The sequence below is a fragment of the Psittacula echo genome (assembly GCF_963264785.1).
Source record: "Psittacula echo genome assembly, chromosome: 3".
Classification (NCBI taxonomy): Eukaryota; Metazoa; Chordata; class Aves; order Psittaciformes; family Psittacidae; genus Psittacula; species Psittacula echo.
The window spans coordinates 80,194,675-80,220,966 of NC_137736.1; positions in this window are offsets into that span (position 1 = coordinate 80,194,675).

Consider the following 26,292-nt stretch of genomic DNA (forward strand, 5'->3'; position numbering starts at 1 on the left):
TGTGTCACTTATCTCTAACAGAAATACAGGCAAGAGCCAGCTCATGAATGTATGCGCCATCTATTCCAAACAGGACTGTAAATATAGAGAGCATAGTGGGGGGATGCTAAGGATAGCAATAGACTATGGAGAAAAAATGGCTTAAAGAAAATAATTTACATGGATAAAATAAGTGGGAAATAATTCCAATTGACAAAAAAAAAAAAAAAAAAAGCTACGTCATAATAAGGTCATTTCTTACTTTAGTCCTGATCTTGCAAGCCGAACGTAAGCTTCAGATTAAAAGATCTCATCCCTGAACCAAGGTGAATGAGTCTAATACTTCAGCAGAGACAGAGAAAACCTATGACATTTTGCAAAAGACTTCATGCACATATCTCCGTTAAGTGATCTTGCAAACCAGGACAGAAGAAATGATTTTTGTTGCCTCAGATACTGAAAGTTTCCTATTAAAAAAGCATGATAGAATGTGTATTAACAGCAATTCTGCATTAATTTTGGACTTGGACTGGTATTTACAATGAGCACAAGTCAGCATTCAGGCCTAGAAAACTCTTGTTGTGGTTTTGGGGCAGAGAGAGAGATAACATTCATTAGTTTGAGTTATCTGTTGTTATGAAAATACAGAGGAGGTGTCATTGCCAGTATTCTTCAGTAGGTCAGAGTGGAAAGGCGATGTCACCTTTTTAACTCCTTTTTGCTTTGCTAGAACCAGTGAGAATCCTTGTCTTTTCCAGTGACTTCAGAGACTCCAGAATTATGTCAGATTGAATAGGAGGTTACGTTGGATGGAAAGATTGTCTAAAGAAGAACTAGAAGTCCACTGAAACTCAGTGGAATGAAACCCATGTCTGGAGTGTGGCTCTCTATGGCTACAGTCTGTTCAGAAGGGACAGGCACGAAAGGAGGGAGGGAGGGTTGCTCTCTGTGTCAAAAAGTGGATAGAGTGTGAATACGTGTCTCTGAAGAATAGCCACAAGCAGGTTGAAAGCTTAAGGCAAGAATTAGAGACTGAGTAAACAATGGAAAACTTGTAATTGGTGCCTACTACAAGACATCCAGTCAAGGAAACCTCCTGATAGAGTCTTCTGCCTCCAGAACTGGTTGGATGGTCACATCAAAGTGCAGCAGTCAATAGCACAATGTCTAGATCAGTGATGAGCGGTGGCCCACAGGGGTTTGTATTGGGACCAGTAATGTTTAGTATCCTTATCAATGGCATAGACAGTAAGAGCAAGTGCACCTTCAGCAATTTTGCAGATGACACCAACTGAGTGGTGTGGCTGACATGTCTGAGGGATGGAATGGCATCGAGAGTGAGTTGGACAAGCTTGAGAAGTGGGCTCATGTGAACCACATAAGGTTCAACAATTCCAAGTGCAAGGTCCTATGTCTGGGCCAGGGCAACCCCCGCTATCAGAGCACACCGGGAGATGAAGGAATTGAGAGCAGCCCTGCAGACAATGACTTGGGGGTACTGATAGGTGAAAAGCTGGACATGACCCAACAATGTGCACTTGCAGCTCTGAAAGCCAACTGTATTTTGGGCTGCATCAAGATAAGTATGACCAGGAGGCTGAAGGAGGTGATTTTGCCCCTCTCCACTCTTGTAAGAGAGTGCCCCACCCGAAGTACGGTATAAAAGACTGCCTCACTCTGCCCCACCTGAAGTGCTGTGTCCAGCTCTGAAATCCTAAGCACAAGAAAGACATGGTCTTGTTGGAGTGGGCCCAGAGGAGGGCCATGAAAATGATCAGAAGGCTGGAACACCTCTCCTTGTTTAGCCTGGAGAAGAGAAGGCTCCAGGAGGCGTTAGAGCATCCTTTCATTAGTTAAAGGGGGTTTATAAGAAAGATGGGGACAAACATTTTAACAGGATCTGTCATGATAAGACAAGGGATAATGGTTTTAAATTAAAAGAGGGTAGATTTAGACTAGACATAAGAAATAATTGTTTTACAATGAGTGTGGAACAGTGTAACCAGAGTGGGGCAATGAGTCTAGAAAAGGTTGCCTAGAGAGGCTGTAGATGCCCCATCCCTGGAAGCATTCAAGGTCATGTTGGACAGTGCTCTGAGCAACCTGGTGTATTTGAAGACATCCCTGCTCACTAGGGGGGTGTTTGGACTAGATGACTGTCGTGGTTTAAGCCCAGGCCGTAAATTAGAACCACGCAGTTTCTACTCCACCCCCCTCCCCCCCCAGAGGGATGGGGAGGAGAATCAAAAGAATGTAACTCCCACAGGTTGAGATAAGAACAGTCCAGTAACTAAGGTATAACACAAATCACTACTGCTACCACCAATAATAGTAATGATAAGAGAAATAACAAGGGAAGAGAATACGATACCGCCCGCCGGAAAAGAGCCCGACCGAAAAGAGGACGTGCCCTTCCGGGTAGCTCCCAGTTACATCCCCGGGCATGACGTGCTGTGGTATGGAATACCTTTTTGGCTAGTTTGGGTCAGGTGTCCTGTCCCTGCTTCCTTCCGGCTTCTCCTCCTCCCTGACAGAGCATGAGACTCACAAAGTCCTTGGTCAGGGTAAACATTCTGACCACTAACTGAAAGCATCGGCTTTATCAGTATTATTCCCAGGCCGAAAGTCAAAACCACAGCGCTGCACCAGCTACTAAGGAGAAAAACTGACTGCTGCTGCTGAACCCAGGACAATGACCTTAAAAGGTTCCTTTCAATATAAACTATTCTATGATTCTATAATAATTTTTAGTAATATATCTGTTAAATAGAACAGCTGTTACATACGCATGTACAGTGATGGTAAATGTTAAGATAAACCAGCAAGCTGAAATTATGAATGAATAGAGAATTCATGGTACTTTTCCCTGCCTTACTAAGAAGGTTCGTTTTACCATAAACCATAAAAATGGAAGACAGGAGGGAGATCACTCAACAAGTTAGCTCAATCTGCTTCCCAGCCAGTGTCTCAAGCTGCATGCCAAAATTAGCATGTCACCTCCCGGCAAGTCATAGAAGTATTGCTAATTAAAATATTATCAACATGTCAGATTTGATTTTAATCAAATAATTACTAGTGTTGTGCACTAAAATAGATCTGAAAAATAAATTTTAATCCTTTTTCTTCATTTCTTTAATACGCAGTAAAAACTTGTTTTATAGTAAATGAACTCTACTAACAAATTCAATTTTGTTTCCACTGTGTAAAAACCTCACTAAACGCTACACCTAATAGCTTAAGAAAGTGGATGCTGAAGAAGGACATATATGGAACTAGAAGCCAATAACATTTCCATTAAATACATTACTTTTAACTGATTCATTAAAAATTACCTGTTCCTTTGAAAGTACTTCCTGTCTGGATGACATCCATAGATAGTACAAGTATCTGGAAATAAATCCCAGCGTATTAATCAGTGAAAATCCTGCTTGTCTCATCTTCTACTAAAACAGCAACTTAGAGACCTTGAATGGGCTTCACTGATTAAACTTAGGCTGGTTAATGACAATGAGATATTTGAGTCAGCAGTATCTCCTGCATAGACCTGGCTGATATGGCCCTGGACAGTAAGAGATGTTCATCCTGATACAAAGGTGATGGTAGGCTATTTCAGAGCACATAAAATGACAGAAGACACCAAGAGTAAGTAGCTGAATCATTTTCTTTGATCACATGTACATACTGGAATGGCCTTGGTTTTGTTCTCTAGATAGAGGAGACTAATAGCACCCAAGAAGTCCTAGGAAGATTGAGATGTCTCCATGAAAATGGCACATATGGCACTACCTACAGAACAACACCATTTTGAAATGATACCTGAAGAATATCTGGAATACTTTTAATCAGCAAAAGACGCACCAAATTGCTCTGTTTAGGACACTGAGCTGATTTCCAGGTGCAGAAAACAACTATTACATTAGGCATCTAATGTTACATGCAAATTTTCCTCTTTACAATGTGGAGTTCATCTTTATATTTAATAACTCTTGCTATTGTAACAATAAAAATTTTAAATTTTGAATCCATTATTTCTCCAGATTTTCTGTATTTTCTAAATAAATTTAAGCATTTCTGATTTTTTTTTTTCCACATGACTCCTCTATTATTATAAGATCAGTTACACTACTCCTCCATAGGTACCTCTTTGCTTACTCAAATTTTACATTTGTGTAAGAAAATTGGCTTCAGCTTTGTAACAATGTCTCTGAAAGCAGAACAATATAATTTGGTTTGTATACAGGTATTGTTCTAAGCATTTGGCTCTTGTGGAAATCTAGTTTTTGGAAGAAGTCATTATGCTGAAGATCAACTTATATGCATAGAATAATGACTTTGCTCCCAAGTCATATATTTAGCACTAAAAAAACCCACGATATCAATTTTAATATATCCCTCTCTGCCCTAAACAGCAGAGGCTAACATAATCGATGAATGAAAATATGCCTTCGTGCAAGTATGGAATTAAACTATAAATGCTAAACTTCAGTTCTTGAAGTGACAGGACATTTAAGGGAATTGATTAAAGGATTAAAGTTTCACTGTTAGACAAGGTAAAATGATAATAGTACAGTTTTTTGTGGCCATGATGACATTACACGAAACCTACAGAGTAAGTCAAAAAGGAATCACAGAATCACAGAATCCCAAGGGTTGAAAGGGACCTCAAAAGATCATCTAGTCCAACCCCCCTGCAAGAGCAGGGTAACCTAGAGTACATCACACAGGAACTTGTCCAGCCAGGCCTTGAATATCTCCAACACAGGAGACTCCACAACCTCCCTGGGCAATCTGTTCCAGTGCTCTGTCACTCTCATGGTAAAGAAGTTTTTCCTGATGTTCACATGGAACCTCTGATGCTCCAGTTTACACCCATTACCCCTTGTCCTCTCACTGGACATCACTGCAAAAAGCCTAGCTCCATCATCCTGACACTCACCCTTTACATATTTGTAAACAATGATGAGGTCACCCCTCAGTCTCCTCTTCTCCAAGCTAAAGAGACCCAGCTCCCTCAGCCTCTCCTCATAAGGGAGATGTTCCACTCCCCTAATCATCTTTATGGCTTTTATGGCTCTATGCTGGACTCTTTCAAGCAATTCCCTGTCCTTCTTGAACTGAGGGGCCCAGAACTGGACACAATATTCCAGATGTGGCCTCACCAAGGCAGAGTAGAGGGGGAGGAGAACCTCTCTTGACCTACTAACCACACGTGGATTTTAAAATAATTAATTTTAAACATATGCACTTCAAAAATATTTTTTTGGGGGGAATATGCAATAAGTAAAAAAAGAAAATTGTTATCCTAAGTAAAATTCACATAGTCCAAACTTCCAAAATTATTGAGCTAAAGAGGTACTACATTCACTAATGCCTTCCAGGAGTGAAATATATGTTTTCTAATCCTTTCTTGATTTTGGGTGCTGGAGATATCAGACATGTTCTGCACAAACTGTCATAGAACACATTTAAATTCTGCAGGAGTAATATATTAATGGATAGATTTAAAATTTATCTGTCTATAAAATGGAAAAAATTCACACCCATACATTTAATTCATTCACCTAATATGTCTTCAGGTTAACAGACATCTACAGAATCAATGCTCTAACCACGGTGATACTGACTGTTCTAGTTTGCACCCTGATTCAGCCCAGAAATTATTCCAGGATTTCAAGGACTTTTTTTTCAAATAAGTCTTAAAAATGAGGTGTATTTGCATGAGAAAAAATATAACTTTAGGTAACTGAAAAGCCTAAAATAATTACTCTTTCACTGAGCTAATTCTTGGAAAGTATGTCAGTGAAACTGGCCTCATATTACTCTACTGAATCATACAGAAAAAAAAAAAAAATATCCTGAGTTACAACAGGATGTGATGCTTTAGGACTAAAAATTTGGAACTGTGAGACAGAGGAAGCAACATATTGTATATAGACAAGAATTTTGACATAATCTAATAATTCATTATTAACTAATGTAGCTAGAGGAATCATAGAATGGTTTGTGTGGGAAGGGACCTTAAAAATCATCTAGGTCCAACCCCCTGCAATGAGCAGGGACACTTTCCACTAGACCAGGTTGCTCAAAGCCCCATCTAACCTGGCCTTGAACACTTTCAAAGATGGGGCATCCACCTCTCTGGGCAGCCTCTTCCAGTGTCTCATCACCTTCATGGTAAATAATTTGTTTCTAATATTTAATCTAAACATAATGTCTTTCTGTTTGAAGCCATTCTTCCTTGTCCTATCACAACATGTCCTTGTAAAATGTCTCTGGCTTTCTTTTAAGTCCCCTTTAGGTACTGGAAGGCAGTTCTATTATCTCCCCAAAGCTTTCTCTTCTCCAGGATGAACAAGCCCACCTCTCTCAGCCTGTCTTTATAGAAGACGTGTTGCAGCCCTCTGATCACCCTCGTGGCCTCCTCTGGACTTGCTCTAAGAGGTTCATATCCTTCTTACGTTGAGTGGTCCAGAGCTGAAAGCAGTACATCAGGTGAGGTCTCATGAAAGCAGAGAAGAGGGGGATAATCACCTCCCTTGACCTGCTGGTCACTCTACTTTTGATGCAGACCACGACACAGCTGGTTTTTTGGGCTGCCAACACATGTTGCAGGGTCATGTTGAGCTTCTCATCAACCAACACTCACAAGTCCTTCTCCTCAGGGCTGCTCTCAATCCATTCTCTGCCCATCCTGTAGTTGTATTTGGGATTGCCCCAGCCCACATGCAAGGCCTTGAACTTGGCTTTGTTGAACTTCATGAGGCTTGCGTTGGCCCATCTCTCAATTGTGTCAAGGTCCCTCTGAATGGCATCACTTCCCTCCAGCATGTTGACTGCACCACATAGCTTGCTGAAGGTAAACATAATCCCACTCTTCTTGTTGCTGACAGCACTGTGTTAAACAGCACTGACCCCAACACTGACCCATGGGGTCTATCCATCAAATCGATGCCTCTCCAATTTAGAGACAAAGATATCATGTGTGACAGTGTTAAATGTTTTGCACAAGTCCAGGAAGATGCTGTCAGTTGCTCTTCCTTTATCTACCAATGCTGTAACCCTCTCATAGAGGGAGTATTGTGTCATGAAAATAGACTGAAGTGTGCACTGTCTGTCCAAGCTGGCACAACATGATCCAGCTTTGATAAAACCTCTTTTGCTGCCAGCACAGTGATACACTTGAGAAAATAGGCTAATTAGCTCAATCATACTGAAGTCCAAGTGTAATAGCATAGTTTTTTTGAGTAGAGCTGGATTGCACCATGTAATTTTGGAACATGAGCACTGTGTACTTAGGACTGTTTGCAAAACCCAATCAGGCATAATGAAATAAAGATATCACTTTTCAGTGTACTTTCATCTTTGAAGGGTGAATGCCAAAACTGACCACACCATCCCAGAAAAAAACTATAACTTTTCACATGCCTCCCAGGCAATATACTCACTGGTATTCCCAGAATGACACCTCTTTTTTGCAACAACAGCATAATTTTTAGCATGTTGAAAAGTTTGTGGAGTTTTCAGGTAACTTTCTGAAAGCTTACTTTTTGAATGTTTATATTCTAAAGTTGTATTACTTTTTATTGTTTCTTAGGTTTTCACAAAGTTCGTTACCTTATGTTTCTTATTCTCCTTCAGTAAGTGAATGATATCATTCTTAACTACTTCTCTGCAGGCTGGATACCTCATCTTATTAAAGCTTATTTGGTTTTATGAAGCAACATCACTTGTCTTAGGTACGTCTTAACATGAATAGGCCTTCATGTGCATGGCTTGCTCTTCAGGGCATTTTATTGATAGAATATAGCTTGTAAGACAATATCAGAAAATAGTTTCTTCTTTTTTCCAACACATTCTTTTTATTTTAGGCATTAAAATTATAGACCAATGTATAATTTTATTTAGCTAGAAAATTTTGATTTGTAGTCTAACCACTCAAAATTCTTGCAATTTTCCTTTTCATATTTTAAAAAATTATAAATTACTGAAGAGCACTGGGAAAAAAAGACAGATGCCTGTGAGATATGGCAGTGAATAACCTTCAAGTTTGAGACCATGTTACTGAAAATTGTTGGAAGCATGCCCTTCCCAAACACTTGTGCATTTGTCCTGCATTGATTATTTCTTCTTCATGTATTTTTTAATTTAGATGTCAAATTGAGTGAGCAAAATATTGTACTGGCCTGGCTAAGATAGAGTTAATTTTCTTCATAGCAGCTCATATGGTGCTGTTTTAGACTTTTGACCAAAAGAGCTACTAATGTCGTAGTTTTTGTTAAAGTGTTTGCACAGCATCAATACTTCTTTTGTTTCTCACTCTACCTCCCCAGTACACAGATTATGGGTGCAGAGTAGGCTGGAAATGTGCACAACTGGGCAGATGACCCAGATTACCCAGAAGTTAATTTTGATCTTGCATTGGAACTATAGAATTACAGAATGATTTGCATTTGAAGGAACCTTTAAAGATCAATCATTCCAAACTTGCCTGCCACGGACAGGAATATTTTTTCACTAGATCAGGTTGCTCAAAGTGCTCTCCAACCTGACCTTGAACATTTCCAGGGAAATTCCACAGAAGCCTTTTCCAGAGTTGATGACTTGTTCTTATCTTCTCTACTGATGCAGACACTCCATTGTAGAAGGCTGCCATATTATTCAGGCATTATTTGCTTGATCAAGCATATTATTCAGGTATGATGGCTTGATCAAGCCATATTGGCTGTCTCTAATCACCCCCCTGTCAACCATATGCCTTGGCATAGCTTCCAGGAGGATTTGTTCCATGATCTTACTGGTTATTTAAGAGGTGTGCTAGATGTCTTAATTCTGCTATATCCAGTGAAGATTTTGTCTGTACATTCTCTGGGTTTGGACAATTTTTCAGCTGACTAAACAGAGATGAATATTTTTAAGGTAAACTGAATAGCTTTCTAGATTTCCTTAACTAGAGTTTGAACTTTTGACCCCCAGCTTGCAGACAAACACCGAAATTGAGAAATTGATTTGTACATAGGTATAATCTAGTGTTGAAGCATATTTCTGACTGTTAAGTATGTCTTTGAGCAATGAATTTGTTTTGTTTACAGCCCATTTTTTATTAATCATAAGGATTTATTCTCCCCCCCATGTTTCTGAGCACACAAAAGTTAGTTTATCTAGTGTAAAACATGTAAAAAAAGTACTTCAGTCACTGTATCAGTTTGCTGAGTCAACCATTGCTTAAGTTATCAGATTACTTTATTCAAGCTATCTACTTTGCTTTAAATTTGCTAGGTGAATGTCTTTACTGGAGTCTTTTGTATGAAAACTGTAAAGAATTAAATTTTATATATGCTTAGTTGAGAGTGCAGTTATGGGCTCCTTGGGTCCAGTTCTGGACTCCTCAACACAGGAAAGATAAGGAGCTACTGGAGAGGGTCCAGTGGAGGGCTACAAGAATGATCAGGGGTCTAGAGCATCTTTCTTATGAGGATGGATTGTGGGAGCTGGGCCTGTTTATTGAAGACTGAGAGGGGATCTCACTAGCACATATAAATATCCCAAAGGCAGGTGCCAGGAGGATGACACCAAACTCTTTTCAGTGGTGCCCAGCAACAGGACAAAGAGCAATTGCCATAAACTAAAACACAAGAAGTTTCACCTCAACATGAGGAGGAGGATAGCAGAGCAATGGTACAGGCTGCCCAGGGAGGTTGTGGAGTCTCCTCCTCTGCAGAAATCAAAACCCACCTGGACACATTCCTGTGTAACCTGATCTAGGTGGGCCTGCCTTGGTAGGGAGGTTGGACTACCTGATCTCTGCAGGTCCCTTCCAACCCTAATGATTCTGTGATTCTGTAATATGTATGATTTAAAATATCTTTGAGCCAATTATGGCATTCTGTCTTGATAGAGCAGCAGATTTTTCCCCTCAGATCAATCATTGTTTCCAGGATAAACCATTAAATGACTGAAAAATCTTTACTTAATATCTTGCTTCTCCCTCCCTTCTTCGTATGTAAAGACAGATCTTTTCTTCCCCACTTCTCTCTCCATCTCTCATTTCCTCCTCCTCTGCTTTCTTTCTCTTTCCCTTTCCCTATCCAAAAGACAGAAACCTCGCTTGCAGTGTGTAATTGTATTTTTAAGGAAAGCAATCAAGAGCTGGGAATGAACTCCACTTGTCAATTGCATTCTACAGCTATGACAAGTTAAAATGTGCCAGCTGTACAGCTTGTCCACAGCTGTTGTCTTTCAAATCTTTGTATAATATCCAATTTCTCTCCGACATTTACAGAGTTTATAACTGCAGTGAGAGTTGATCAAAATTACTCTAGTATAGAACACTACTAGTATAATAGCTCTTAGCTTTAAGCTATGAATAAGGGAATCTATGCCAGAAATAATTCTTCACATAATGCTTAAGAATGCACAGATGTCTGTGTTTGATCTAAGAAGGCATAACTGAGAAGAAAATGCTGACAAAAATAAAGTATACATACCACTAACTAAAGCATAAAAAAAAAATGTAGAGGAAGCTGAAATGCTAGTGTTTAGGGATGACAATGAGCAAAATATGTCACGTATGTAGTCTGACTGTAAACTGAAAGAACAAAACAGAGACAGGAGGAGTGGGACGGGTGAAACTAAACAGACAAAACCAAACATCAACCAAAAAATAACAGACCACCAGCACTATAAAAAACCAACTGTGAATAACATCAGACGATCAATACTGAAGCTTTCCAGATAATTTTTTTTGGTGTGTAAACACTTGCAATACCAGTTCACAGCAAACTGGGGAGAAGAAAACCTGTTCAAGAGGCAGATTGAATATAAATGGGTGTATGTGTAAATGTGTATACATGTATCTGAGTCTAAACTTCAGTGCTGAAACCTTAACACTATGAAATTTTGGACAGATGGAGAAAAACAGCATACTCTCTCACCTGTACAAGGAGCATCTGTTTCCTTGCTTACTTAGGTTTTTTCTTTCATATCCTATGAGATCTATTTCAGAGTCACAGCTGATTTGGCAGTTGCTGAATAACTGGCATCTGTGCCAAAAATGTATGTAGTCTGACACATTCTTAAAGTCCAGGGGAAATCAGACAGCCTGGCTTTGTCTAGTATGATAAATAAATAAATAAATAAAAGGACAAGTCCCTGACTCTAAAATCTGAGGCGATACAGAATGACTTTAATTCCTATTATTTTGGGTAGTAACTTCAATGGCACATTTACACTATAGATATTGTTGGAATGGGTAAAATCTGAGCTGGGAAGCAGAGAGGTAGAAAATATGTAGTTCTCGAACAGTGTTTAAAATTTTCCTTCTATCTTTTCTTCATATGTATGGATATATTGTCTGAAAATTCTGTAGTCTTGCTGAAAATTAATCAATTGTTAGACATGTTACCATACACATAAATATTAGTACCTGGAATAATTTGGTAGGTTGTTGGAAACAAGAAATTATATAATGTGTATTTTTTTTATATATATATATACACACCAATATATATGCTATACATATTTTTATAAATCTATATACACACATACACAGGTATATAGGTGTAGAGAGAGACACACTGAATTATATAATCATAAAGCTGTAAATGTATTCTTCATTTTCTTAAAAAATTGTAGCCAGACAAAACTGAAGTAGTTTTTTTTTCTGCAGCCTGACAAAATCCTCTAGTGGGAGGGGTGAAGAGTGGAAGGTTTCTGTCCAAAATGAAAGCAGCTGGGGTTGTGCAGCTAAGGAACCTTTCTGGAGTACAGAACATAACATGAACAGGAAACACAGACTAAAGGGATGAAGTAGCTTATATTGGGGGGAAGTTCAGTTCCTGAATCTCAGACAGCATCCCAATGAATGGCCATGGCTGTCCAGATGGTGACAGGAGTCTTTTCCACAAAAGGTCTCTGTGAAGATGTCTTCAGTTAGATTGGGAGAGACTTCTCAAACTGATTCTAATGAATCAGTGTTGGGGAAGGTCATGGAACAGATCATCCTAAGTGAGATCACACAGCATGTGTTGGAAAACTGGGGGATCAGGCCCAGTCAGCACAGGTTCATAAAGGGCAGGTCATTCTTGACCAACTTGATATCCTTTTACAGCAAGGTGACCTGCCTGGCTGATGATGGAAAATCATGTCCTGGGCTGCATCAAAAGAAGCAAGACTAGCAGGTCGAAGGAGGTGATCCTGCCCCTCTACTCTGCTCTTGTGAGACCTCACTTGGAGTACTGTGTACAGTTCTGGTGTCCTCAACATAAAAAGGACATGGAACTGTTGGAACAAGTCCAGAGAAGGGCCACGAGGATGATCAGGGGACAGGAGCACCTCCTGTACGAAGACAGACTGAGAAAATTGGGGCTTTTCAGGGTGGAGAAGTATCTGAAGGGGGCCTACAAGGACACTGGAGAGGGACTTTTCATCAGGGACTGTAGTGAGTTATAGCTTTAAACTTAAACAGGGGAAGTTTAGATTGGATATAAGGAGGAAGTTCTTTACAGTGAGGGTGGAGAGGCACTGGAATGGTTTACTCAAGGAAGCTGTGAATGCTCCATCCCTGGCAGTGTTCAAGGCCAGGGTGGATGGAGTCTTGGGTGACATGGTTTAGTGTGAGGTGTCCCTCCCCATGGCAGGGGAGTTGGAGCTTGATGATCTTAAGGTCCTTTCCAGCCGTAACTATTCTATGATTCTATTTGGACTTTGGTAAAGCATTTGCCACTGTCTCCCACAGCGTCCTCCTGGAGAAACTGGATGCTCGTGGCCTGGATAGGTGTATTCTTTGCTGGGTTAAAAAACTATCTGTTTGACAGAGCCGAAAGAGTGGTGGTGAATGGTGTCACTAGTTTGCTACCAGTCACTAGTGGTGTTCCTTAAGGCTTAGTATTAGGGACAGTGTTGTTTAATATCTTTACTGATGATCTGAGAAAACTGGGGTTGTTAAGTCCTCTAGTCCAGAAGAAAAGGCTCAGAAGGGACCTTATTGCTTTCTACAACTACCTGAAAGTTGGATGAAGAGAGGAGGTGTCTGTTCCCAAGTAACAAGTGGTAGGACAAGAGATAATGGCCTGAAGCTGTGCCAGGGAAGGTTTAGACTGGATATTAGGAAAAATTTCTTCATCAGAAGAGTGATCAGGTGTTGAAACAGGCTTCCCAGGGAAGTGGTGGAATCATAGTCCCTAGAATTGTTAAAAAAACATGTAAATGAGGCCCTCAGTGACATGGTTTAGTGGTGGACTTGGCAGTCCTGGTTTAAGGGTTGGACTTGATGATCTTAAAGGTCTTTTCCAACCTACTTGATTCTATGCTTCTATGATTCTAAGAATCCTTATTATCCAGGTGGTCCAGGGTTTTGTGTGACCGAGCATCAGCACCAGGATGATCCATGGTTATTATTTTAAAACTATCGCAAATGTCACTGAATCAACATAATTATTTGCAAAAGTCTATTCTCTGTGACCATTTCTGCATCTTCGGTAGAATTTATGCTCAGTACTAATATGTTTCATCAATGCACAGTTTGGTTAATTCTGCAGCAGAAACTGGGTGGGATAGCACACTAATCTACACAATTAAGCATACAAAAATTGCCTATCAGTGTGCAAAAGGCACATCAGGAACTGCCTGGGGCAGAATCATTTGGATTATATGAAACTGGCATGCAAAGAGCACCTGTACCAGTGAGTCAAATATTGACTGGGTTTAAGCCCAGGCCGTAAATTAGAACCACGCAGTCTACTTCCCCCCCCCACCTTTCTTCCCTCCACTCCTGGAGGCACAGGGAGGAGAATCAAAAGAATGCAACTCCCTTGGGTTGAGATAAGAACAGTTTAATAACTAAGGCATAACACAAATCACTACTTCTACCAACAATAATAATAATGATAAAGGAAATAACAAGGGAAGAGAATACAACACCTCATCGACTGGTACCTCACCCCCACCCCGCAGTGATCTAGCCCTTCCGGGAACTCTCAGTTCTACATCCTGGGCATGACGTGCTGTGGTATGGAATACCTCTTTGGCTAGTTTGGGTCAGGTATCCCATCCTTGCTTCCTCCCGGCTTCTCCTCCTCCTTGGCAGAGCATGAGACTCAGAAAGTCCTTGGTCAGGGTAAACATCGGTGTTATCAGCTCTGTTCCCAGGCTGAAAGTCAAAAACACAACGCTGCACCAGCTACTAAGAAGGAGAAAAAATGACTGCTACTGCTAAACCAGGACAATTGTGAAGGCAGCTAGGAATTTAGTCAATCACTGTCTCAGGTTGGTCCATTTTCTCATTTATACAGAAGACTAGCCAAGGAATTCCTCAAGCATCCAAAGAATTACTGATGAAGCATGATGCTAGGTACACCACAACTGCTAACTTTAAGACAATCTCAAATGTCTTCTTTATACCATACCAAGTATTTAAATTCCACAACTCTTCTTGCAGTTTGAGATGCCTTAACATATCTCTCATTGCTGTTTAGATGATGTGCCAAAATGTGAGTCTCCTATTGGTGCTCTCAAAACTTTCAGACCTGGTCAGATGTTCTATATATTTGAGGGCATTTAAAAAAATTCACAGTAGTAGAGAGACTGGCAGCAAAAAAAGGCAGAGGCAAACTTCAAAATCAGCTAGCTTTAGTGGAACAAACAAACAAATAAAAGAAACTATTCCTATTCCTTAAAAACTGCTAAGTACATAGGTGATTATTAGGCATTGTAAAGAAAATATATTTTCTTAATGGCTTTTTTTTTTTGGTAGACAAATTTAAAAGACCAAACAATTGTAATTGTAATTCTATCATTAAAATTCAAATTGAGTAAATAAGCAATAATAAAGATTTTGAATTTTAATCTTGAAACTTTCCATTCTATGAACAGTAGAACTTAAAGTAGGCTTCTTATAAATTTCAGTTATATTCCTCCTGCAGTATACAGCAACTAACCTATTTTGTCTCAGCTGCTTGAGACACCCTTGTGAAACTTGGCAGAAATTGTTCAGGTACAAAAAGTATTCAGAGGAGGAGGAGAAGTGAGCAGGGGAAGTGTGAAAAACTAGCATGTAGTTAGTTATAATCACCCAGGCAAAGTTATAGCTCATTCCTAAGTCTCATTCAATTAGAATAAGTAAACAAAACAAAAAAAAAAAATAAATCCAAAACCCACACAGGTTTCAGTGACATCTGTTTTCTATTTATTATTTTAGCACATCATGAAAAATGTGCTAAGCTATCATGCTCCACATTGGTCATTCTGAGTGTTATAACAGGAACTACTTCAAAGAGATGAAGTCAGAATGAGTAAGAAATAAGCAATGTTTTGTGAGTTTGTTTTTTTTCCTAACTGAAGAATTGATTCATTATTTTCTAATCCTACTCATTTAATCTTCTTGCAGATGAGAAAAAAACTAGGAACCTGTCTCCTGGAACATGGAAGAACAAGAAGAGGTTTTGTTTGTATATACGGAAACATACCTTACAGTAGGTACAAGTCTTTAGTTCTCAGTTCCCAAGAGAAGTTGAATTAATTCATAAATGGAAAGTTGATTGAGAATAAGGACTGAGAGGATTAGCTGAGTAGACAAATTTTCTACTCTTCATGCAGCAATTAATAATGGGGATAGCTAGAACTGATGAGGGATTTTTCAGTCAGCATCAATGTGCTGAAATTTTCATAAGAAAGTATTGATCAAAGTGATCACAACGGCTAAATTTTCTCAAATCTAGGGTGAAATGGCTGATGAAAAGAAGAAAGGTTACCAGGGAAAAATCAACTGTTAGAGTACTCATTAGACTGGAACTCCTCTGTTCATGTCTCAGACTGATGACTTTGAACTGAATTTGAGCTTGAAATAATAAATATGTAATTCTAGGTAGTAAGCAAAAACTTCCTTTGTAACCAATACAAAGAAATTTGCACTTAGAAAAGTATTTTATGTTAATATAAACTGGATATCTGAAAATAGTAGATTAATCATGATCTGAAAATGTGTTCCCCTCCATTTACCATAGAGTTTAGAGGACACCTGATTGTCAGAAAATTATTTTAGGGGAATGAATCTATGTTTCTAATCAATTCTTCATTGTGATCTACCTTTTATTCCGACCAGACCTCTTCAAATGTATCTATTTTGAAAGCTGCATAATCCCTCAATAAGTAAAGGTTGGTCTACTAAGTGATACCAATTACCTGAAGCTCTTTGCCTTGCCTGATTATGTCTTCTATCCAAAATGTGAGATACAGTTTCAACTATCTCTATTCTATAATTTTTCAGGGACAGATATTGAAAGGTCTCACTTTTGTCTAAACAGGAACCAAAAGATCTTAAATTAAAAATAAAAAAAATAGCATGAGGAAAATGGGATTTCATTTCAAGTTCAGTTTTGAAGAAAAATTTGAGGTTAAACCAGACAGTTTGAAGTTATACTGTTTAGAGAAGAGCTCCAGAGAAAACTGGAAATTGTATACTTATGCATATGTTTACTTATGGATTTTTTTAAATACCACCATGATTTTCTTTTTCCATATGTGTGTGAAAGTGTTTTTAATATTGTGTTAAATTCATTCAGAAATTGCTTATCTAAGAAATATCTTGTGCAAAGCGTTCAACACTGTCCCACATGACATCCTTGTCTCTAAATTGGAGAGACATCAATTTGATGGGTGGACCACTCGGTGGATAAAGAACTGTTTGGATGGCTGCACACAGAGTTGTGGTCAATGGCTCGATGTCCGGCTGGAGACCGGTAACAAGTGGTGTCCCTCAGGGATCGGTGTTGGGACCGGTCTTGTTCAACATCTTTGTCGGTGACATGGACAGTGGGATTGAGTTTGCTGATGACACCAAGCTGTGTGGTTCGGTTGATATGCCGGAGGGAAAGGATGCCATCCAGAGGGACCTCGACACACTTGTGAGGTGGGCTGATGTCAACCTTCTGAAGTTTAGCCATGCCAAGTGCACGGTCCTACACCTGGGTCGGAGCAATCCCAGGCACGGCTACAGGTTGGGCAAAGAAGAGATTCAGAGCAGCCCTGCAGAGAAGGACTTGGGGGTGTTGGTTGATGAGAAAATGAACATGAGGCGGCAGTGTGCACTTGCAGCCCGGAAAGCCAACCGTATCCTGGGCTGCATCAAAAGGAGTGTGACCAGCAGGTCGAAGGAGGTGATCCTGCCCCTCTACTCTGCTCTCGTGAGACCTCACTTCGAGTATTGTGTGCAGTTCTGGTGTCCTCAACATAAAAAGGACATGGAACTCTTGGAACAAGTCCAGAGGAGGGCCACGAGGATGATCAGGGGACTGGAGCACCTGCCGTATGGAGACAGGCTGAGAAAGTTGGGGCTGTTCAGCCTGGAGAAGAGAAGGCTGCGTGGAGACCTCCTAGCAGCCTTCCAGTATCTGAAGGGGGCCTCTTCGGATGCTGGGGAGGGACTATTCATCAGGGACTGTAGTGACAGGACAAGGGGTAAAGGGTTCAAACTTAAACAGGGGAAGTTTAGATTGGATATAAGGAAGAAATTCTTTACTGAGAGGGTGGTGAGGCACTGGAATGGGTTGTGAATGCTCCATCCTTGGCAGTGTTCAAGGCCATGTTGGATGAGGCCTTGGGTTACATGGTTTAGTGTGGGGTGTCTCCGCCCATGGCAGGGGGATTGGAACTAGATGATCTTGAGGTCCTTTCCAACCCTAACTATTCTATCATTCTATGTGTTCAGAACAGCTGTATGTATTCTTAGCCATTACTGGGAAAATTCTCATTGTAACTGCTCAGCAGCAGTGATTTGTGACCAAGGAAAGATCCGGCATGAAGAGCAAGAAGGCTCAACTACAGAAAGACAGACAGAATGACTCCATATAAGAGTAAAATTTGCTGATGAGATTAGAAATGCTGCAGTATTTTCTTTTGACAATCACAGAATATGAGTGTTCAGGGCCCCTTTCTGGTAAATACAGAAATGGTGCTGGGGGATGAAATCAATACCAGTTAAGATGCCTGATGCTGGTGCTCACGGGGTTGGTGTTTGGTGCAAGTGTGTATAAGGAATTGGCTCATTATGTGTCTTTGAACTCTATTTGAAGAACCACTTATGGAGTCAGGACTCTACCCAAAGCCCATATGAAGTTCATCAAAAGCAAGTGCAAGGTCCTGCATCTCTGTCAGGGCAAACCCATGGTGACCTAAGGTGACCAAACCCAAAGACCAGGGAATGAAGCAATTAAGAGCAGCCTTGCAGAGAATGACCTGTGTATACATTGACAGATGAAAAATTGGATGTGAATCGGCAATGTGCACTCACAGTCCAGAAAGCAAACCATACCCTGGGGTGTATAAAAATCCCTGGGGTGCATAAAAAGAAGCATGGACATCAGGTCGAGGGAAGTGATTCTCCTGCTTTACTCCGCTGTTGTGAGACATTACCTGGAGTGCTATATCCAGCTCTGGTGTCTTCAGTATAGGATAGACATAGACCTGTTAGAGTAGGTCCAGAGGAAGGCCACACAAGTGTTCAGAGGGCTGGAACACCTCCCCTCTGAAGAAAAGCTAAGAAAGTTGGGGTTATTCAGCCTGCAGAAGAGAAGGCTGCAGGGAAACCTGACTATGGACTTTCAGTACTTAAAGGGGGCTTATAACAAGGATTGGGAAAAACTTTTCAATAGGGCCTATAGTGACAGGGCAAGGGGTAATGGTTTTAAGCTGAAAGTGGTTAGTTTTAGATTGGATATAAGGAATTTTTCTTTTTTTTTTTTTTTTTTTTTTACATTGTGGGTGGTGAAGCACTGGAAGAGATTACCTAGAGAAGTTGTACATGCCCCATCACTGGAAGTGTTCAAGGTCAAGTTGCACAGGGCTTTGAGAAACCTGACCTAGTGAAAGATGTTCCTGCCCATGACAGGGTGTTTGGACTGGATGATCTTTGAAGGTCCTTTTGAACCCAAACAATTCTATGATTCTATGACTGCTTGCTAAATTTCTTTGTATTTATGCACATATGTGTGTTTAGTTTACCTCAAGGGGTACAATGAAAATTCCCCAACAAAATCTAAATTAGTCACCAATATATTTCAAAATAGGATGTTATCCACAAATTGCCACAGTTTTAACTCAGTTAAGAGCTTCTCATATTAGAAGTTTATATTTAATTCCTCATGTTGCTATTTCCATATTTCATACTTATTGACATATATAGTAGTAAGGAATCCATATTCCCATGATGTAAAAATACTTTAATTATGTCTGTAATATTACCGTTTTCTTCTAATTAGATCAAAATAGAGCTAGAATTCAAATACTAGCATTTCCTTGAGCTAATTGTAGTATGAGATGCAGAGAGAGAACCTTTATCAGAAGTGCTATGCGTTTGCAGTGCAGAACAAGTACTTCATCAGCTTTTAGAATCTCTGGTATCATAGCATATCCAGAAATCATAGGAAACACAGTGCAGATCATCTGGTAATCCTTTAAAATAGGTGAATACTTCAGTCTTTCATTATAGGACTATTTTTATGTTCCTGTGACATTAATACAAAGGTTATCACAAGCCAGCCTAAACTGTTGCTTTCTCCACAGACTGTAAGCAATTGATGATGATTTTTTTTTAAATTATATATTTATGTGTACTTGTTCTGACACAGTCAAAGTTGGCCAGTATGTCATGTCTTGCAGGACTAACAAACACACAATATATTTAATTTCTTTGGAAAATTAATCTTCCTCAAAAGAAAGTATCTTTTATAAAGTACAATTTCAAAGACATTGTATTTCACAATTAGTAATGGTTAACAGGAGATTAGTACACTTTGGTAAATTATATTTATATGATTTAATTTTCTTTGAAAAAAAAATAGAATTAATATTTCTGAACTTAATTTTCAAGGATACACTCTTTGTTGTTTCACCAGCATATACAAGTTAAAAGTTAAAGAAATGGAATTCAGTCTAGGTATAACCACAGACTAATTTTTCCATTAAAGACAATGAGCTCTGAATTTAGTCTGTTATCAGTAAGCAGGTTCATTGCCCAGCAAATTTAGTCACAAAATTGTTTAAATGGAGATTTTCTTACTGAAGTAAGAGTTATTATACTGTACACTCATAGAATGTTTTTGATTCAAAATTAATGAAAGAACCCATAGAGGAGAAAAAGAAAAGACCATCTCATGGGTTTGAAATTAATTTAATGTTTGTTTAATGAAATTAGAATTTTACCTTTCTAATAATCTCTCTCTTTTATAAAATTTGACTTAATGACTGGAATTAATATGTTATTGTATTGAAGAAATGAATTTCAAGTAATGAATTCAGTCTTTTCATTTTAAAGAGGTTTGTTTTTTTTTTTTTTTTTTTGTGCAACAAATTTTAAGAAAGACTTTTCCCCATGTATTTTCAGGCACTGATCTTCACAAATACTGAGTGATTCTATGGGCTAGTACCGTCTTTTCTGTTAATATATGGTCTGCTCTAACCTCTGTACAGTAAAGGGAAATAAAAAAAAAAAAAGGAAAGAAAAACTGTTAAATCTCAGATCAGATCTACTTAATGAATTCCTAGTATAAAAGACATATTTACTTGATTACAAACAGCTGAAATGGCCTTATGTTTGAACCATCAGCCAGTGAACAAAATAATTTTTCCAGGGATAACAATAATGTGAACACTTGCTTGAAATATTCAGCATATTTCCAAGCTTTAAGCATTTTGTCATATCGTAATTTCTCAGTGGATTTTACCTAGCTTTGGACTTATTAGTGAACATCACCAAGTTATTGTTTTCTGTAAAGTTTCTCCCATCACTCATATTTTAATTAAAATTGAAGGGTAATACAAGAATATATTCTTTACAGTTTCATACAGATTGTTACTCAGTCTTAGTACATTTAAGCTTATTCTTACATGTCTATGCTTTTAATTACATTTTTAATATTATCTAGGATGTAGAATTCTAAAAAATATTTTTTTATATTCAGTGACAACCAATAATCACATCCACTTAATTCGTTTTTTTAAAAAAAAAAAAAAATTGAAAGAGATTATTTTTTCTGACATTCCTTGGTTTAATTAGAAATAATAGTCAACTTTGATCACTCCTGTTAATGTATGCAACTAATGTATTTAATACAGTTGTTTATAACTTTGATTTACGATTAAAAAAAAGAATACTCGTAAAAAGGAATAAAGAACTTTTTAATTTTATTTTTTGTCTATTGCTTTGTCTCTGTTTGTTGCTTATAAAAAAGAAAACATTTTGAATGTTAGAAAGCATGTAAAATATTTTCTTTGTTTTTTTTTTTTCTCTATCCTCCAGAAAAAATATGGTTCTCTGTAATTACAGTATGTTTATGCTTAAATAGCTTGACATATTTCATATCTACCCCTCAAATTTAATTAAATTAATATTTGATGTTTAAAACAGTGTGAACCTTTGGGAGAGAATAAGAATGCATATTTCTAAATGTCAAAATGTCAAGTAAATTGGAAGTTACAAGGTCTGAAGGTAAAAGATGAAAACTTAATCTGAAGTGATTAAAACACAACTAAAATTAAATATATCTATAAATATAAAAATTGATTTCTATTTAAATAAAAAACAATAGAAAACTTAGATATTAATTTGGAAGAATAAAAAAACTTGCAAAAATGTGCAATTCTGAAAGATGTAGATGTAACAATAGGTAGCAAAGTAAACATGAGTTTATTATGCCTTTATGGCAGAAAAGAACCCTATAGATTTGGCATGTGTAATTCTACCAAGAAAAGAAAGGTCTAAAATGTTTAAATGAGCATTACTTACCAACTATAACAAATGTTACTATATCTACTAAAATAATAGAAGCATTATGAATAACTTGGAGAAAAACAACCGATATAGAAGATTAAATATTCATTTATATGATATTCTTCAAGAGCTATTCTTAAGGGCAGTAAAAAGAGTCTTATGAACTTGAAGTCAGCCTAAAGCCAATACTTGCTTGTCATTGTTTGGGAGAATCAAGGTCACTGTGTGGAGAGGTTTGTTTTGAGGGCTTTTTTGTCAGCTTGACAGCAGAAGTATTTATAAATATAGCAGATTTCAATTCAGTTATTCTATTAAAAACAAGACAAAAGTAGCAAAACAATTTCTCTCCATCCTTATTTCCTATTCAGGTACATTGAGCAAGGAGGCACTCCAAATTCCAGTACTAACACTGTCTTTAAAGAATGATATCTACCAAAGTAGCTACTATATATTTAATATATGACCTTTACCTGCTTGTTTAAGACTGAAGTGGTTTCAGACTTGGCAGGACATTCTGAATAAAGGTTACAACAGATCATGGGGATTTTGAAGACCATGTAGAACTAGAGATGCAAGCAGGCCCAAACAGCAATGTATTCATTCTCCACAGTCTTTACTTTCAGGGTCTTCCTAGGTGCTTTCTATTCAGACTTCGTATGAAAGCTTATTTGCTGCCATTTTACTCAGCCAGTGTGCAGTTATTACAAGTTACTCTCAGTTTGCAAGGCAGGGCACTGTGACCATAACCTCTCCTTTCAAGGAATACTTTTAATTCTCATTCACTTCTCTTCTTTTAACTGAGACTGGACCTACATCAAGAAAGAATAATACCTTCATGCCCTCAAACATAACCTCTTCATTTTCCCTACTGCCTCTAGCATTCTATCCTTGTCTCAGGTGTACAACAAGTTCAAAATCGTGGTCCCTCCTACACTGTTACTCACAGATGGCCTTGATGTGGGAATCCTATGGCATTTATGATCCAGATTAGACAGTCTCTAAAGTTGTGTGACTGAACTACAGAAATAATTTTCCATGAAAAAGATGGTGTCAAGACTTTTTACTCCCTCTGGAAATCTTAGAAGCTTAATGTCCCTCTTTTGTTGTGGATTGTCTGAATTTTCAAGCCATCTTTTCTGTGCCAATAAGATTTAGCCTAAGGATTCATTCTGCTTTGGGGTTTTTTGTTTGTTTCCCATTCTCTGGAAGTGTTTGGATTTGAATTCAGTAATAATTTATATGATAAATGTAAAAACTAGACTTTTGTCTTAGGTTCCTTATCTCTAAAACATAAACGTGTGTCAGTGTAATTTTACTTTTCGCGTGTTTCCATTTCCCACATTTTTATTAGTTTTGGTGTAGATGACTAAAACTTTTCTTCAAAACAGTGTTTTCTCTTTTGAATCATAGAATCATAGAATAGTTAGGGTTGGAAAGGAACTTCAGATCATGAAGTTCCAACCCCCCACACCATGGGCAGGGACACCTCACACTAAACCATGCCTGGCCTTGAACACCACCAGGGATGAATCATTCGCAACTCCCTTGGGCAACCCATTCCAGTGCCTCACCACCCTTACAGTAAAGAACTTCCTCCTCCCCTCCGATCTAAACTTCCCCTGTTTAAGTTTTAAGCCATTGCTCCTTGTCCTATCACTACAGTCCCTGATGAAAAATCCCTCTGGCATTCTTGTAGGACCCCTTCAGATACTGGAAGGCTGCTAGGAGGTCTCCACACAGCCTTCTCTTCTCCAGGCTGAACAGCCCCAACTTTCTCAGCCTGCCTTCATATGGCAGGTGCTCCAGTCCCCTGACCATCCTCATGGCCCTCCTCTGGACTTGTTCCAACAGTTCCATGTCCTTTTTATGCTGAGGACACCAGAACTGTACAGAGTACTCCAAATGAGGTCTCACAAGAGCAGAGTAGAGGGGAAAAATCACTTCCTGCTGGTCACTCTCCTTTTGATGCAGCCCAGGATATAGCTGGCTTTCTGGGCTGCGAACGCACACTGCTGGCTCATGTTCAGTTTCTCATGGACCCACACCCTCAAGTCCTTCTCCACAGGGCTGCTCTGAATCTCTTCTCTGCCCAACCTGTACCTGTGCCTGGGAGCCTGTGGGTGTGCCTGAGAACAGCACAGTTAAAGTACGTTGCATAAATATCAAACAGGCAGAGGTAGCCTGTACTTTGGTTTGATATACTCAGAATTGCCCTGGTTTTGTCTGGGATAGAGTTAGTTTTCTTCCTAGTAGCTGGTGCAGTGCTCTATTTTGGCTTTAGTTTGAGAATAGTGCTGATAACACACCAGGGGTTTAGTTGTTGCTCAGTAGTGCTTACCCTGACTAAGGACTTTTCAGTCTTTCATGCTCTGCTAGTGAGGAGAGGCACCATAAGCCAAGAGGAAGCAGAGACAGGCCACCTGACCCAAATTAGCCAAAGCGGCATTCCATACCACAGCATGTCATTCCCAGCACATAAACTGGGGGGAATTACCCTTTTAATTTCATTCCTCAAAGTTGTTATCCTTTCATAGACTATAAAAATACTTCATCAAATTGTTTATTATGGTTTCTATTCTTAATGGGCTGTCAGGATACACAGCTTAGCAAAGGGCATCATTGTGATATCTGTATTTAATAAATAAAGATAAATTCTGTATCAGCTACACAGTGCAGTTGTGGTCATACACCTGTATAACTTTTTATTTTGTCGTTAAAATCCTTTATTTCAGTCCTCATGAGTTTTTAAGTATCCTGAAACATTTTCCAGCAGAATACATTAATGCATTATGCTACTCTCAGGAAGATGGGCTGCTTCTGGTTTGCTTTTGATGTGTTAAATATTTTCATGGATGGAAGAAAGACTGCTGTGCACAGAGTATAATTAATTTAGCAAAATGAATGTCTCATCCTCAATCTCCATCTCCTTATATTTTGTTCTACCAATGTTTAGTTTTACATTTTACTGCTTCTATTCATTTCCTAAAAATTGTGTAAAAGAGAACTATATGTAGCAGTGTTTATAATTGTTATTCTCCTATTGTCTTTGTTTTAGCCAAAATGTTATCTAGCACTATGATTGAAATATGATATGTTAGATTGTGTTGTGTTTTCCAGTAGTGAATGTCTTCAATATATGGCATTTTAATTAATTAAATTTCTTCCTTAATTGATAGGTATCTGCTTCTAAAATCAGATTCATTTTCTTCCACTCCGCACATCAACAACCAGTTTTTTAATTCAAGATCATTAGGCATGGCTAAGTCTTCCATAATGTCTACACTACAAAGGGAAAATATAACAATGCATTTGGATTTATTGCAAGTATATAATGGTAAGTTTGATGGTTTTCTTGATAAGAAATTTTACAGTAATTGAGAACACAGAAAAGATGCTGACCTGGCTTTATTAAATCATCTAATGCAGCAAAGTGTAGAATATCACACCAGTTATTTAAAAAAGGTTAGAACTGGTAAAAAATATTACGTGATGCAAGGTTCATGAGATGGAGAGTATACGGCAGATAGAGGTCATTCGGAGTATTCAAGCAGGATCAGTCCCTCAAACTGATTCCATTTCATAGTTTCATAAATTATGTTTAATAACAAAAAAAACTCCTGTAAAATGAGGCCTCATTGTGGGTAGTGGCTGTCTAAACAAAAACAAGTTTGAATTTAGAAGTACCATATGCACAGTTGCATATTCCCAGTTCAAGTCTGACAACAAACCTTCTTAGCTATCATGCATTTTCACTTTATTCCTGGATGTAACTCTTGCTAATCCTTTTGTGTTCCTAACCTGTTTTGAAAACATCAAACCTGGAAGCAGGTAAAGATTCAGGAAGGGATTCTGTAGATACGTAGCAAATAAAAGACAGACTAGGGGCAACACAGGACCCCTCCGGAAGCTATCAGGAGAACTGGCTACCTTGGATTTGGAGAAGGCTGAGGTTCTTAATGACTTTTTTGCCTCGATCTTTACTGACAAAGGCTCTGACCGCACCACCCAAGTCTTGAAAGGCAGACACAGGGACTATGAGAATGAAGACCCTAGGCCCACTGTAGGAGAGGATCTGGTTCGAGACTATCTTAAGAACCTGAACAAAAACAAGTCCATGGGACCTGATGGAATCCATCCGCGAATCCTGAAGGAGCTGGCAAATGAAGTTGCTAAGCCACTGGCCATCGTATTTGAAAAATCATGGCAGTCAGGTGAAGTTCCCAATGGTTGGAAAAAGGGAAATATAACCCCCATTTTCAAGAAGGGGAAAATGGATGACCTGGCGAATTACAGACCAGTCAGTCTCACCTCTGTGCCTGGCAAAATCTTGGAGCAGATTCTCCTGGAAGGCATGCTAATGCACATGAAAAACAAGGAGGTGGTTGGTGATAGCCAGCATTGCTTCACTAAGGGGAAATCCTGCCTGACCAATTTGGTGGCCTTCTATGATGGGGCTACGGAACTGATGGACAGGGGTAAAGCAGTTGATGTCACCTACCTGGACTTGTGCAAAGCATTTGACACTGTCCCACACGACATCCTTGTCTCTAAAT